Source organism: Chenopodium album, chromosome 22 (genome assembly GCF_948465745.1).
Source record: "Chenopodium album chromosome 22, dcCheAlbu1.1, whole genome shotgun sequence".
Classification (NCBI taxonomy): domain Eukaryota; kingdom Viridiplantae; phylum Streptophyta; class Magnoliopsida; order Caryophyllales; family Amaranthaceae; genus Chenopodium; species Chenopodium album.
Window position 1 is genome coordinate 27,634,640 of NC_137855.1, and position 17,195 is coordinate 27,651,834.

At 34.0% G+C, this 17,195-nt stretch overlaps 1 long non-coding RNA gene across 2 annotated transcripts; it reads left to right on the forward strand.

The window, feature by feature from the left end:
- Positions 1–84: 84 nt before the first annotated feature.
- On the forward strand, positions 85–11,985 carry LOC145604611 (uncharacterized). Of its 2 annotated transcripts, XR_014104945.1 has the most exons (4): positions 85–3,165; positions 5,693–5,754; positions 8,758–8,813; positions 11,566–11,985. It is a non-coding gene; the product is annotated as an uncharacterized LOC145604611 (long non-coding RNA). The 2 variants fall into 2 exon arrangements; XR_014104944.1 differs by lacking the exon at positions 8,758–8,813 and having other exon boundaries at positions 11,566–11,959.
- The last annotated feature ends 5,210 nt before the right edge of the window (positions 11,986–17,195 follow it).

Sequence of the window (17,195 nt, forward strand, 5' to 3'; positions counted from 1 at the left end):
ATAACACAGTACAAATGAACTTAAAACTATTTTATATTTTTATGAAATTAGAGGCAAATTTTTTATTTAGTTAATGTGTTTGATTTGTGCAAACACAAGCAGCGTAACATAAAATAGAAAAGTACTTCGTACATAACCTCCAAAAAAACAACATACCCTTTCTCTCCCTAACCCTCATCCCTATCCCTTCACTGCTTCCACCGTCCCCCTTTTCCCAGCCGCGGCTCGTCTAGCCGTCGCCGGCAAGCTCAGTCCCTCCGTCTATCTCCTTTTTATTTTTTTATTTCTTTTTTTGTTTTTTGGTTTGTTGGTGATATTGCAGAGTTCCCCTTCGATGGTGGTGGCAATAAGATTGGGGTTTCCTTTGGTTGTCGGATTTCTCTTTTTTCTGGTATGTTTTTAGTTTTGGGTAATTAAAGGGAAGCCTAGTGATTTAGTTTTCTGCTTTCCTTTGGTGTTTTAATTTGCTTTGTTTCAGTATCTATGGCTAGTTTTGAGGAACTAAGGGGTATGTTGTGTATTTCCCATGTTGAAGACAATGATGTCTCTTCTCATGAGTTAGAGTTTTCAGTTGGGTAGTTGGAGAATCCTTTTGGAATTCTCAATTTTGTTAGGAGATTAAAAGCTGAGGGAAACATGTTCTACAAGCAAAATCAAATGGGGTCTGCTATTGCAAAATACTCACTTGCTCTTAAATTGTTGTCCTTTGCAGATTTTTGTAGTAAAGAGGATAAATTGATGTTTTCGGGCACTGCTGTGCTCTTTAATCTGAACTTGGGTGCTTGCTTCATCAAGGTAAAAGACTATGATAGAGTGGGTCAATTATATTTAGCGGTTTTGTATTTTGATACTACTAATGTGAAAGCTTACTATAGAAGGGCGATTGATCCCATTCCCTAATACTTTATTTGTTTGGTTTCTTCGTCTTAGTAGTTTTTAGTTTCACCTTCTATCCTTAGACTTTGACCTAGCTTAGGCACTAATCGAGAGCACTTGAACATAACCGTTCTTAGTGGTTCGACCCTTGACTTACCTCTATACTTGTATTTAGGTTAGTTAAGTGATATAAATTTTGTTTGGCTTAGGGAGGATTAGTTCAACGACCTAGTTTTCCCTTCGTCAAAATGGCGCCGTTGCCGGGGAACAGTGTCTATGTTTGAGTGTTTTTGATTGCTTGAGTCTAGGTCTTTGTTTATATTTTTATTTTATTTGATTTTTGTTTGCTCTGTATAAAAATGGCATGTCTCTCATTTCCTCAACATGATAATGAGCCTTTTTGTGAATATTTCAATAGACTTGAGGGATTTCTTGAATATCATCATTGTAGTCTTTGGGAGGCTTGTGAGCTTTGTTATTTTGGTTTGAATGAGCAAACTAGGGATATAGTTGAAGGAATGCATAATGGTAGATTTAGATCATTTTCAATTAATGATGCTTGGGATTTCTATGTTTGGTTTGCTTGGGAAGTCTATAATAGGGGTAATCGTGCTTCTAATTTTGATGTGTAATGTGTTAATTCTCCTAATGCTAGCATGATTTCCCATGATGAGTCACATGATCCCATAGTTGAACCTAGAACAAATGCTTACAATTCTATTTCCTCTTTTGTTCATGATAATGAGGTACATGCTCGAGTTGACAAATCTCATATGTTTGATTTTGCCCCCACTCCCCAATGTGATGTATATGCTCATGATCTCAATGATGATTCTTCCAATCTTGGTTGTATTTCTTCATCTCTTGTTGAGCCTCAATCTTCTACGTCTTTTGAATCTCTTATTGCTACTTTAGAAACTCAAATTAGGCATATTGAGCTTAGTAATGATCTTGGGCCTAAAAAGGAGTCGATTCTTAATTTGATGATAAGTCAATTGGAGGTGATGAAAAAGAGTAAGGAACAACTTTAGGAGAGAAGAAGAAGAAGTGAAGAGCTAGAAAGCCAATTGTCATCTTTGATGCTTGTGTGTGAAAATTACAAATCCAATGTGTGTGTTGAGGATGATGATGGTGATTTTGAGCAACTAAGAGAGTGTGAGGATTCCTTTGATGAGCATATGAGTGATGGTGAATGAGTTGAGGACGAAAAGAGAGTTGAATTAGAAAATCCTAACCCTCTTTCCCATCTTGATGAGTCTCAAGTGTATGTTTGTGACCCTTCAATCTATGAATACATAGACTCTTTGGAGGTAATGTCCCATTTTATTTGTGAGAGTCATACGAAGATCTATGGATTTTGGGGTGAGTTCATCGAGAAAGCTTTTTGGGATTTAGATAAGTTTGTGATGACTCTACCTCTACTAATCCACGGTTTTGAGGACTTAGGTTTTGAGATGGTTGAAGGAAAGGTTGTTTATTGTGGTGTAAAGGATGATGAGGTTGATTCCCTTGGAGTTTTTGAGCTTGAGGGAGATGTAGATTGTGAGAGATCTTCATTCGAGGACTCTATGATTGATTTTCATGCCCTCATTGGCGATGTGAGACCTTATGTTGAGGGAGTAGCTACCTCTTTGCCTATTTCTCATACCCCTTTTTCTCAAAGGTTTGACCACTTCCCTTCTTGCCCTATTTTTCTCCCTTCCTATCTCAAAGAGCCTATTGGGGAGCCCTTTTCTATGGATGATTTTCATGTCCCTCATTCCATCATTGTTGATGAAGAGGAGAATTATGCCAACCTAAAATATTTTGGTGAGGAGGATTTGCCTTTTTCTTTTATTTCCATTCTTCTTTTCCCTTCACTTCTTATTTTTCCTTTTGATCGTTCTTCTTCTTTCTTTTGGCACCTCCCTTCTCACTTGCGTGCAATGATCTTGTTGCACGTTCTCTATTTGTCTTGTGCCTACTTGTTATCATATAAAATGTGTAGTAGTGCATTTGACAAGCTCTTGCGTGCGTTAAATTATTATTTTCTAGAGCGGTCAAGCTTGGACCTTAAGCAAGCCTTTCTCGGGAAGTAACCCATGTTTTAGATTAGATTTTGTTTCGTTTTTAGAATAGATTTTCTCTCATGGAAATGTTTGCTAGGTACATGACTTGATATACTTTATTGCTTCGATTTGGATCGGATCAAGAATCAAGGAAGGTAGACTCCTATTTTTGCTAGCATATGGAAACAAGGTTCAATTCTTGGGAAATTAGCTTTGAAAGGTTTAATTGGGTCATTTGAAGGTATTTACACCCACCTCAAATCCGGTAATATCTTTCCTTGCTCTTTCTCTAATGGTTGATGGCATGTTGGACATGTGTTGGTTGGTTGGATTGATCTCCTTATTTTCCCCTCCCCATGGATTATTTGATTTGTGTTTGAGTGTATTGTCTCATTCAATCTTGAGGGAGGGTATTCTATCATGTTTGGTGGGATGTTGATTCATATATGCTATGCACCTTTGTATATGCTTTTCCATGTTCCTTTATTTTGAAAAACTCCTAAAGATTTTCGTTTCTATCAAGGAAAATTTGCAATGTGTTTTATTTTGTTCTTGTTTTGGACATAATAACATTTGGACTTGTATACTTGAATGATATTCTTCTTAAATGGTAACGGTGTGCATGGTTTGAGAGTATGCTTGGTTGATTCTAGGATAGAGCATGCTAAGGTAGTTGGTTAGAACTAGTGGGATCATGAGGCCGGATTCTGTTTGTTTATGGCATGATTGGTAGTTGCTTCCTATAGTCGATTTGACACCAATAGTGAGTTTTTGCTACATCCATGTGAGGTTCGTTATTTTTCAAGCCATCAACATTATCTTGCATGATCGGCATGGATCCTTGACTATTGCGGACCTAATCTAGAAGCTTGACTCATGGTTCTCAAGATCGAGATCGAACCATCTAGGGAGGACAAAGGCATCTTTTCGGGGTGGTAATTTTTCTTTTCTAGGATAGTTTGTTTCATTTTTGGTTTTTGGGTTTACATTTGCCTACTTGCCAACCATTTGAGCTGTTTACCTTCTTTTCAAGCCACATATTTAGATCTTGAGCCTTTTGTTTCATTTTCATTTCCATTCTTGGTTTTTGGAGTTTGTGGTGGAGGAGTTTGGATATTTGGTTCCCTTGATGAGCAAGTTTGTGTTGTGATTTTTGTGTGAATTATGACAAATGAATAAATGAAAAAGCCGTCCAAAGTTTTTTAAAAAAGGCAAGGACAAAGCAAGTGCAAAGTTGGAAAAGCCGTCCAAAGTTAAAAGAGGCGAGGACAAAGCACTATTAAACAAGAAAAAGAAAAAAAAAGTGAAAAATGAGAAATTCAAAAATATTTTGATGTGAGTATTCTCCCTTTTTGAGCATTGAGGACAATGCTCCATTTAAGCTTGGCGGGAAGCATTCTCACGCTTTTTGTGTATATGCTTGTGGCTATAGCTTTGAATAAGCTTAGGGGTGTTAGTTTGTTTTTGTTTGGTGATGTAATCCCTTGTATTTTTAAATATTTTATAAATGAAAATTTATTTTATTTATAATATTTATTTGTTATTTTTCATAATTTAATTTCAAAAGTTTCAAATTATTAATCAGGGTCGAAAATTATTTGAACAAATTATTTTATGCACCTTTATTCTACAATTTATGTCCAGTCACACAAGCCTAACTCATTTGTTTACTTAATCGACCCATTATTTTTATGAGGCCCAATCTTTCTTTTTACCCTACAATAATTCTCTCCTATAAATACCCCATGAATCTCCAAAAATTTCCCACACAAAAAGGTTAGTCTTATTTTCATCCTCCTTTGTTTCATTATTTTGCTTAATGTTAATTTAATTGTTTTGGGTTTTGATTTTAGTATAAAGATTATATTTTTAGTATCAAATTATATTTTAATGGTATAAAGATTATAAATTTCAGATTATATTTATGTTATAAATTTCATATTTTATGAATTATAAACCTAGGGTTTCAATTTATTGAAAATCATGATTTTAGGGTTTTTATGAACAATTGATTTGGGGCTTTTATAGTAATGATGTTTTGAAATTTTGGTGATTATAACTACTGATTAGTTTAACTTAATTCCAGATTATTTTGAACACATAGATTCGTGATTTAATTTTTAGATTTTCGTTCGTTAATATTAATCCCGTTTTAATCCCGATCAGGTTCTAAACTCATCCGATTTTGACAAAAAAGTAGTGTTTTCCATGTGGAAACAATGTTTTAAGAAAGAGTCACTACCTTTGGTAGTGAGTACCACCCTCTTGTGGCCAAATTCAGCCTCTAAATATGATTTTCGGGCAGTTTTTGGTTTTTCACGAAGTTTTTTTTTAAATTTTATCCTTGAGTTTAAAGGGTAAGAGATAATATAATTTTTCTATGGATAACTTAAGTATAAAGATGTATTTTGATGAAGTTTTGAAGTGGTTTTCGATTAGTTTAAAATGCTGGAATTTTATTTAAAGTAGTATAATTGTGATTTTAATAAAAGGCTGTGATTACCTATTAAAAGGGAGATTTTTAGGGGTTTGTATATAATTTTTAGATTTTTATTAGACTTTGAACTTGCTGTAATTTCATGTATAAGAGTGTATTTTAAGGTTTTTATGAAGAAAAATTTAAAGAACTATATGTAAGCCTTTAATTTTAACAAAAGGGAAGGTTTTAAAGTGTTGTTTGATTTGGATTTTGAAGGTTTTAAAGTAAGTTAGTATTGCTGTAGATTTGATTGATTGGGTATTGATTGAGATGTTATTATTTGGCTTAGGAGAGGAGTTTATTGAAGGTGATTTCTAGTTGTAAAGTGGCATACCAATTCGTTTGCTCAAGGTACGTACAAGTTACGAAACCTTTTTTTTAGGTGCATCTTTAAGGACGACGGATCGAGAACTTAGTATCATGTATAGGGATGACTGAGTTAAATTGTTTGATTATACATTGTGAATTTCGTATGACGTGCACTATTTTATATTGCAAGTATTATTTGTGCTCTAATTATGCAAGGTGCGCTTAGAGGCAAAGGTATATGATTGGTGTAATGATTAATTTATTACTCTTTCATGATAATGCACGCAGGATGAGTAAAGGAAGAATTTAAGTCTTCTAAGACGAGGTTGAGGTTTTGGGGTGCCTTATGCACTCAAGGTGTTTATACACCGAGGTAGTAAAGGAATAAATAATAAATGTTGCTTGCCACTAATAAATCAAGAATTGAAATTGAAAAGTTGTTTTACTTGATTGAATTGATATTGGATTGATTGTATTGTTATGCATATGAGTCATCACCAAGTCTAAACCTGTAAATCACGTAAAGTGCAAGATGGATGAGCAATAAAACTCTGGATTGGTGCACTTCTGGAGTAATGACAATCAGGGGTTGGGGTACATGGGGTATTAGCCGTGTACTTTTCTCGAGGCCGTCTGATCTACGAGTCTCTTATTTCATATATTTTTCAAAACTAGGAGTTAGGTGAGATCTCATACTAACTACGGTCACGGAGTCGCGCCCGTGGTCGTTGGATGTTTATTGATGTTTCCGAAAGGAGGCATGGGGTTTTTCTTTTATTGATGTTCCAAATGGAGCATGGGTTGGACAACCTTGTCTATTGCGTAATCCAATGAATAAAAAATAATGATTTACCTATTATTAATTAATGGAGTCTTAGTAATATAAATAGTTGAGTCGTGTGTTGAGTCTATGCATGATGATTGATTATTAGTAGCATGTTATGGATTTCTTAATTTATTTTGCAGCTTGTATGTACTCAGTATTGCTGATTGCGTGCTTTGTGTGTCTTTCTTTGGTCATGACCTTCGCCTTTCAATGACCCTGTGACGATCCAATTTTTACACTTGTAATATTGGGGAGCAGAATTACCACAGGTTCTTACACATGCAGCATTCATCAGGGTTGTGGGATCTTGAGTAGAGAGTTGGTTGTTTGCATTTATTTCTTTTGCAAGTTTGAATTTATTTTAATTCGATTTTATTCGACACTATTTCTTTTGGGTTTGAATTTATTTGAACACTGAATTTAATCACTTACTACTTTTATTGGGTTTTGAATAAGGGCCTTAATGGTTCCAAGTTGTATGACTTAATTTGGTTTCATTCGTTGGTTTTGAAACTTATTTATAACTGATTTAGTTTTTCCGCTGCTATTTTCTGATAAAGCCTTAACGTTTGAACACGTGGCGGTAGCACGCCAGTAATTCTCTTGAATATTGTTCAGGGTCCTCACAGGTTTAAAGAGAGAATTATTGGGGTGTTACAAAGTGGTATCTGGGAGCTTAGGTTCGATTTAATTACCACTAAAGTTACTTTAAAAGTTTTTGGGCGCCTAACGTTTTAAATCTTATGATTCTGGATTTTATGACGTAATTTAAGGTTCAACTTTAATTTCAAAAAAATTATTTTATTTTAATTAAAATAATTCGGCAGTTTAAATAAAATATATGTATTTTTATAAATTACTATGTTATAAATAATTTTTGAAATTAGTTGAATCTGCGTACTTATTTTATTCTTTGAACCTTAGTATTATTTATTTTATTTTATGTGTGAGATTTGGGTAGTCTTAAGATGTAATCCCCCATAGTTTCAACCTAATTAAAGTATATTTATTTATTTATTATTTATACAAATGTATTTTTTTTTTATTTTAATTTTATAGTATGAACTATTTTGATGTAAAAGCAAAAAGATTTTCAAGCTAAAATTATTAATCCTCTTTTAAGTTTGTAGCCCAATGCTCAATTTCACTCAAATCCAAACTACATAATTCCTACTCCTAATAAAATTAGGAAACTAAAGCCCAAATAAAAACCCAAAACCCTCAAACTCTTCTCCCTCTCACGTAAATTCATTCAACCTATTTTTTTTTCTCCTCCTTCTTTCCTCTTTCACGGTTCACAAAAAAAAAAAAAAAAAAAAATTGCCACAGACCACCGCCGCGCCGCCCTTGCTGCACCGGGGTCCTCCAGCCACCACCCGCGACCATTAGTTCGAATCTCTTCTCCCTTTCCTTCCTCTTTTCCTTTGTTTTGATGAATTGTTTAAAGTTTCAATCTTAGATTAAATTTTGTTCTAGATTATTATTATTATGGTTTGATTATGTATATGAGTTATAAAAGATTGCAAATTTATTAGGTTTACTATATTTCAATTATGGTATAAAATTTCAGATTATATACGTGTTTTAATTTTTAGATTTTCGTTCGTTAATATTAATCCCGTTTTAATCCCGATCAGATTCTGAACTCATCCAATTTTGATAAAAAAGTAGTGTTTTCCATGTGGAAACAACATTTTAAGAAAGACTCACTACCTATGGTAGTGAGCACCACCCTCTCGTGGCCAAATTCAGCCTCTAAATATGATTTTCGGGCAATTTTTGATTTTAACGAAGTTCTTTTTACTTAAAATATTATTCTTGAGTTTGATTAATAAAATTAATTATGTTTAAAGTTAATTAAGCATAAATATATGTTTTTATTGAAGTTTTAAGTGTTGGAAATAGTTTCTAAGTACTACTTTTGATGTTTTATATAGAGGGTTTAATCACCCATTAAAAAGGGAGATTTTTTTTAGGGGTTTTTATATAGTTTTTAGATTTTTATTAGACTTTGAACTTGCTGTAATTTCATGTAAAAGAGTGTATTTTAAGGTTTTTATGAAGAAAAATTTAAAGAACTATATATAAGCCTTTAATTTTAACAAAAGGGAAGGTTTTAAAGTGTTGTTTGATTTGGATTTTGAAGGTTTTAAAGTAAGTTAGTATTGCTGTAAATTTGGTTGTTTGGGTATTGATTGAAATCTTATTGTTTGGTTTAGGAGAGGACTTTATAGAAGGTGATTGGTTAAGTGGCCAACCAATTTGTTTACTCAAGGTAAGTACGAGTTACGAAACCTTGCCTTTAGAAACATGTTTAGGAACGAAACAAGAACTTAGTATCATGTATAGAGAAGACTGGGAATAATTGTTTGGTTATACATTGTGATTTCCGAATGATATGCACTATTTTACGTGGCAAATATTATTTATGTATTAACTTTGTAAGGTGCAATTAGAGGCAAAGGTATGTAAGTATGTGGAATGATTTATTTATTACTCATTCATGATTATTGAAATAGGATGAGTAAAGGAAGAATTCCAGTCTTATAAGACGAGGTTAAGGATTTGGGGTGCCCTATGCACTCAAGGTGTTTATACACCGAGGTAGTCAAAGGAATAAATAATAATTGTTGCTTGTCACTCATAAATCAAGAAATGAAATTGGAAACTTGTTCTAGTTTGATTGGATTGATATTGGATTGATTGTATTGTTTGCATATGAGTCAACACCAAGTCTAAACCTGTAAATCACGTAAAGTGCAAGATGGATGAGCAATAAAACTCTAGATTGGTGCACTTCTGGAGTAATGACAATCAGGGGTTGGGGTACATGGGGTATTAGCCGTGTACTTTTCTCGAGGCCGTCTGATCTACGAGTCTCTTATTTCAAATATTTTTTCTTAAAACTAGGAGTTAGGTGAGATCTCATACTAACTACGGTCACGGAGTCGCGCCCGTGGTCGTTGGATGTTTATTGATGTTTCCGAAAGGAGGCATGGGGTTTTCTTTATTGATGTTCCAAATGGAGCATGGGTTGGACAACCTTGTCTATTGCTTAATCCAATGAATGATATAAAACGAGTTAACTACTATTAATTAGTGAAGTCCTAGTAAAATTGATAGTTGAGTCGTGTGTTGAGTCTATAACTTAATGATGCATGATTAATGATTATTAGTAGCATGTCATGGAATTCTTATTCTGTTTCACAGCTTGTATGTACTCAGCTTTGTTGATTGCGTGCTTTTGTGTGTGTCTTTCTTTGGTCATGGCCTTTGCCTTTCAATGACCCTGTGACGATCCAATTTTTACACTTGTAATATTGGGGAGCAGAATTACCACAGGTTCTTACACATGCAACATTCATCAGGGTTGTGGGATCTTGAGTAGAGAGTTGGTTGTTTCATTTTATTTCTTTTGCAAGTTTGAATTTATTTTAATTCGATTTTATTCGACACTATTTCTTTTGGGTTTGAATTTATTTGAACACTGAATTTAATCACTTACTACTTTGATTGGGTTTTGAATAAGGGCCTTAATGGTTCTAAGTTGTATGACTTAATTTGGTTTCATTCGTTAGTTTTGAAACTTATTTATAACTGATTTAGTTTTTCCGCTGCTATTTTCTGATAAAGCCTTAACGTTTGAACACGTGGCGGTAGCACGCCAGTAATTCTCTTGAATATTGTTCAGGGTCCTCAGAGGTTTAAAGAGAGAATTATTGGGGTGTTACATAAGAAGGGCATATAGGACAGATGATTTCAATTTATGTGCATTATAATTTAATTCTTGGTGCTATTTATTTTTAATGTAGTTTTTATGCAAGTTATATTTAATTGTATATGTTTTATATAATCATGCAAATTTGGGTGTTGTGATCACCTAGAATCATGTGTAAGGATTAAAGAATACAATATAGATTAATTTGTGATGATTTGTGCAATGTAATGTGTATGTATGGATGATCATTATATGAAGCACGTAATTATGTGACTATTTGGTTATGCTTATTTAATGATGTTATTTATTATTTATTTGGTGCTTTAGGTTATTGGTAAGATCTATATTTTTATTATTTAATATCCCCTTCAATTTTTGCAACCAATGAGTGTTTATTTGAGAAACCTTATGATCAAATTAGGAATGTACTTGGAGAATTGATGAAATATATATATTTGGTGATGATAAACTACACGAGAGGAGTGTATGAATTTTGCTTTGGTCAAACCGCATACTTTAAGGAGAGTGGAGACCCTGCTTTTTGTAGAACTAGGTAGTGAAAGATGAGTTTTTGTTGTTTTGAATTGCCATGAGAATTTGAGGAGCATAACTTTGGTGGAAAGAAAATAGGGATACGATTCGTGAGACAATTGACTTTTGTTGGGAGTATTTGAAAACCAAGTTGGAGAGAAGAAAATTTTGAGGAGCCCATGGATTCATTAACATGGAAATATAAATCAGGCCTTTTGGGTTAATTAATGTATTAACAATCATTATGGATTTAATGAATCGAGTATTTCCATGAGTACAGTAATTCGATAAATATATGGCTTTATTAATGATATCTTGCTATACTTGAAGAGTGAGGAGAATTATAATAGACATTTGAGGATTCTGTGACATTTTAGGGACGACTTGTAATATGCTCAGTTTTCGAAGTGTAATATGGATTCTTTAGTTGCTAAAATTGACCGTGATTCCTACGAAAGTGAGTTAGTGTATATTTTTGTATCCTTTCTTCTTTAGTTTGTTTGAATAAGCTCATCATTTTCCATCCATTGGTTATGTTTTGCTCGTAGACAAGCAAAAGATAAGCTTGGGGGCATTTGATGGGTGTCATAAATGGCACCCATTTGATGAGCATTTAGGTTGTTTTCTCCTTCTTTTTATGGCTTTCATGCTTAATAAATGCTTAGTTTTATGCTTTTGCTCTTAGTTATACCTTTTCTCTCTTATTTTGTAGTATTTGTGCATTTCGTTGGTTTTTCTAGTCTTTTCTCTTTTATTTGCTCTAATTTCGTGGTTTTAGGTTTTATACAAGGTTCGGGTCTTGATATTGGTGATTTACTAAGGTGAAGGAATCTTTTGGAGCAAGCTTTTGGCACGCCTCCCTGGGTATTCGTCGTGCTCGGTTTTTGTTCGTGCCTCCTATATATATCTTTGCAACCTGATTTTTGGAGCAAGTTTTAGAATAAGCTTCATTTTACATTTTTGATCATTTTTTTAGCTTAGTTGAGAGTTTCTCTCTCTAGTTTTAGGGTTAGTTCAGGAGTATATTTTGGAGAGAGAAAGTGAGGAATTTAAATGGTGATTGAGAGATTGAAGATGCAAAGGTGACAATTGTGTTGGAGATCTTCTCTATTATCAATGAGCATTTCTAACTCTATCTCATTTATTGTTTTGATCAGTTAATTCATGTTTGTTTGGTTTGATTTGATTTGATTTGATTTTGATCTTTGATGCTTGTTTAGAGTAGTTGATCTTGATATTTTGTTGATTCTTGATTTCTTTGGTTGTTTGTTGATTTGATGATGTTGTTAGAGTAGTTATTTGGCTCGGGATAGGGTGAAACTTGTATGATTGATTGATTATGCTTAATTTGGGAAATGTGTTGATTGATTGTTGAGATTAAAGTGATTAATGGAAGTTTGCATGTGTTTGTTTAATTTAGGAGTGATCAACCTAGTTACTCACACTATATTGCATTGTAAGTTCACATTGATACGAACAATTGAATTGTGGCTTGTATTTGTCGATTGAGTTGGGTTGCGAAGTTCCTAGCTAGAGTCTCTCGTAGTTGGCGCTAGTTTGACCTCTAGGAGATTAGCTTGTTGACTCTTTCGATTGAGCTTGCCATTAGTCTTCACAATCATTGATTTGCATGTATTTCCGAGTTGGTACAATTGTCATGATTACTTGTTGATCCCATTCCCTAGTTTTTTATTAGTTTGGTTTCTTCGTCTTAGTAGTTGTTAGTTTCACCTTCTATCCTTAGACTTCGACCTAGCTTAAGCACTAATCGAGAGTACTTGAACATAATCGTTCCTAGTGGTTCGACCCTTGACTTACCTCTATACTTGTATTTAGGTTAGTTATGTGATTTAAATTTTGTTTGGCTTAGGGAGGATTAGTTCAACGACCAAGTTTTCCCCACGTCAAACTTGCGAAGGCTTACATCAATTTGATGTGAGACTACATGGAGTTCCTAAGGACATCATGTTAAATAGAGATTCCTAGTTTCTTTCAAGATACTGGAAGGTATACAAATGAACTTTGGTAATACATTGAGGACGATTACATACAAACAAAACGAATATTTGACATTTGAGGTCATGTAGAGAGCATGTATATTCAATTTCAAAAAAGGAGGTAAAGATAACATTGGAGTGAAAACAAACACAAAATCACCATACAAGCTAGGATTGGCATGACAATAGTTTGAGGTTGGTATAGAAAGAACCATAAAGTTCACTATGTTGTGGAACAATAGCGAGAAGATCGTTTTTGGACTCCAAACGAATTTGCGAGTTTGCGTAAACTTGGTAAAGTGGCGAATGAATAACTTAGCCTTATCATTGGACCTTGGTAAGATATAAGATATTTTCATAAGTCATTGTGATAGAACATTGACTAAAAGTATGAGTTGCAAAGGAAACTATTAAGTTGAGAGCTAGACATAATAAAGGTTTTGAATAGAAAAGTGCTTCATACTTTTACTACAGGATTGGTAAAAGATAGTGTAATTGTTTAGTATGATGAGTAAAGGATTGATTATTGGCACTCGCAACAAGGAATGGATATAAAGAAGTGTCATGATTTTATCATGAATGGAATGAGAAAAAGAACAACATAACTCTAAAGTTGAGTTAAGTGGAGTTACAGGGGCGTAACACTTTTCTTTAAGGGGGGGGGGGGGGTAGAGTGCGATAGATTTACGCGCTTTTCGCTTAATGTTGGCATTTTAAGTGCCTTTTCGGTCAGTTTTAAACTAATTATGTTATTTAATTTGATTGTCATACACACTAGGATGTGTAAGTCTATTATCAAAATGCGAGGTTGTTAGCTAATGTGGTAGTTTACACATTATTTTGTGTAAGTTTGTTAGTAAAGTTGTTATCTTACACACTAATTTGAGTAAGTTGGTTTGTGAGTTGGTTACTTTACACACTAGTTTGTGTGTGAATGAATAGATGAGGTAGAAAGTAAGTATCACAAAAGTATAGAAACTAAAAATATGAAGGAAATTTTTAGAATTTGCAAGAACTTATTTATTTTCAAACAAGTTTTTATTGTTTTTGTACCTACTTCTTTTAAAGGGGGTAAATTGTAATACCCCGTATTTTTTAGTGTACTTTATAAAATATTAATTTAATTATAAAATATATTTTAGGTCAAACCATTTTAATTATGGGATTATTAATTAAGCAAGTATTTATATTTGGGTCAATAATCAAAATGTGATCATTTTCTTAATAAACCAATTTATCCTACTCTTGTATTTGGGCTAACTATTTTAAGTCCATGACTATATGAAGCCCAAACCTACTCTAATTACCCTACACTATATATATCTACTAGATCCTTAAAATTCCCCACACAAAAAGTCAAATGGTCAAAATGGGTTATTTTCCCTTTTATTTTCCTTTTCCTTTTTTTTTCTTCTTTTTTTTCTTTCCCCTTCACCCTTCCCGTGAAAATAAAGAACCCCCCACCCAGCTGCTGACGTGAGGCCACCGTCGACTTGTTCCAGCCTGAGTTCGGACGCCGGTGACGCTCAGCCGCCTGAACGAAGACCACCACCCGTAGTCCTTGCCTCCCCCTCTCTTGCGTGAACAAGCAACAGCAGGGACGCGACTGTTGTCCGGCCAGCCTTGTCATCGGCCAACAACCTGCCAAATCACCACTGCCGCACCACCTTTCTTCCTCCCTTTTCTCTCCTTGGTTTTGTTATTGAAATTAATTTAAGTTTGCATATTGTTATTAATATGGTTTTATTATTTTAAAGTATGATTAATTTAGTATCAAAATCATATTATTAGTAGTCAAGGAATATAATTTCAGATTTTATACTTGATGTTAATTTTCAGATTATAAAAGCTATAAGTTAAGGTTTTCAATTTGATAAAGTTATGATTTTTAGGGTTCTTACATCAATTGAATTTGGGGCTTTTCTATATTTAGTAATTCTATGGATTGATTAAGCATAAAAGTGATGTTTTGATGAAGTTTTGGAGAGTTTTTAATTGATCTAAAATGCTGGAATTTTGCCTAAAGTCTTATTTTTGATGTTTTATAAAAAGGGTGTAATTATCCATTAAAGAGGAGTTTAATTAAGGGTTTTTAAAAAATTTTCAGCTTATTATATGTTATTTAATGTGGAATTATATGTTGCTGGAAATTGTGTATAAAAGGGTAATTAATATAGTATTATTGTCCCTTTATGTAGGAGACTTGGTTCGGGAAGTGTGTAGTGTTTTCGGCCACTTTAAGGGCTTAATTGAGGTACGTTCGCGTATTTAGCATATTTATGGGTGATGTAGTAGCATGCAAGGTTTGGCTAATTAAATTACAAGTAGTATCATGCTAAGATTTATGTTTGGAATTGTGGATTATTGATGTTGGTGATTGAATTATGAAGCATGATTTATTGGTGATGGATTGGAAAATTATATTTTAGCATGTTTGTATGAACCACACTTTTATATATGGCATGTTGGAATGCATGTTTAATTAAACTGCATGTTTAATTTGGCTTGGAATGTTGAAAAGGAATTTTATTACGGTTCATAAAATTTTTATTGATGCTATAAGCATGGGAAAGGAGTTATATAAGTGTCTATGTACACAGGAAAATTGTATATTGGTGCCTTACTGCACTTAAGGTACTTTTAACACCGAGGGATAGGATTTGTGGCGCAGTATGCGTTTAAGGTGTCTTTAACAGCGAGGTAGATTTAAAAAGGGGTTCAACATTAAATTTGTGGTCACTAATTATTCAAGAATTAAATTGGTGTGCTTAATTGATTGAATAATTATTGTTGATTGAATGATTATGGTTTGAGAGTCATCACCAAGTCTAATAATCTGTAAATAACGTAAAGTGAAATATATTACGCACCAAAACTCTTGGAATGTATATACCTTGAGTATAAACATATGGGGGGAGTTATGCGGTTTTATACTTAACCATAACTTCTACTGGAGTACACGACGCAGTACATTCCTATTTATTATTATTATTTTGCGCAGGAATTCCGCCACCTATGTGTTGTTTTGATGCTGGCACGGTTAGCTCCCGTATTAGTAACCTCATTTATTTGGGGGAGGTAGAGTGGGAAACCCGTTCGTTGCGTAATCAATGCTAAATAAATTAATTAGTGTCTAGTTGAAAAGTCTTGTTGAATTTTGTGTGTGCTTGTAAACAGGTGCATTGAGGTAAGTGTGTGTTGATAGGTGAAAGCATGTTAGTGTGTTTGATTGCGCTTATGTACTCAGCTTTGGCTGATTGTGTGTGTTTATGTGTTTTGGCCATGTCTTTACTTTGGCCCTATGATGACCCATTTTTAATGGAGAGTAGTGGAAACAAGTAGAGATAAGCTTTTCAGATATTGAAGCATATTCATGACGGGACATGAGTGAAGAACGAATGATGCTAGTTTCCATTAGTTTATGATGTGTTTTATACTTTAATTATTTATGATGTTATTATTATGTATGAAAATAACGCAAAGTTTTGGATTTGGTTTGGTTTAAAAAAGGCCTATAACGGTTCCAAGTTGTAGGTTAATTTTATTTGACTTCATTTGACTTTGGTTTTAATCATTTGGTTGACTTTTGAGTTGACTTGTTTTCGATGGGTTTGAATTTAATCTTCCGCTGTGTGCATTTGTAATTGCTTTATCCGTATTCACAGTAGCGGTAATGTCTTAAAATTTCCTATTTCGTATTTTAAAAAGAGTAAAACATGTATTTTAGAGGAAAGGAATTTTTAAGGTGTTACACGTGGTGTTGGGTTCGTGGGTTTGGTGGGTTGTTGAGGTCGATGGTTAGTGGCTTAGCTGAGGTCGAGGGTTTGTGGGTTGGTGAGGTCGGTGGTTCGGTGGGTTGCTGAGGTTAGCTCGGTGGGTTTGGTGGGTTGTTGAGGTTAGATTGGTGGTTCGGTGGTTTGCTGAGGTTAGATCGGTTGTTTGTTGAGGTTAGGTCGGTGGGTTTGGTGGATCGGTGGGTTAGCTGAGGTCGGTGGTCGTGGCAGAGATCGGAGCGTTTGGTGGTCGTGACTAAGATCGGTAGGTTAGGTGGTCGTGGCTGAGATCGAAGGGTTTGGTGGTGGTGGTGTCCAGGTGGGTGGTTTCTGTACAGCTAGGTGGTGCCGGTGGTGATGGGTTTCTTTTTAAAATTTTGGTTGAATTTGGGTTTTATTTTTTTTATTATTTTTTTTTTTTACTTTGATTAATATTTAAGTGTATACCCTTATCTTTCAATAAACATGCTTAGGAAATTTTGTCTTGGCTTCCGAAAACCCTCCTAAAGTTGTAAGTAACTTGAACCGGAGGTAGTATATCTTTCTCTTTTCGTGGTACCCACTCAAACCCGCCACTATTATATTATTTAATATTTATTTTATTAATTTTTCCCAATCACATTCATTAATTTTCAATG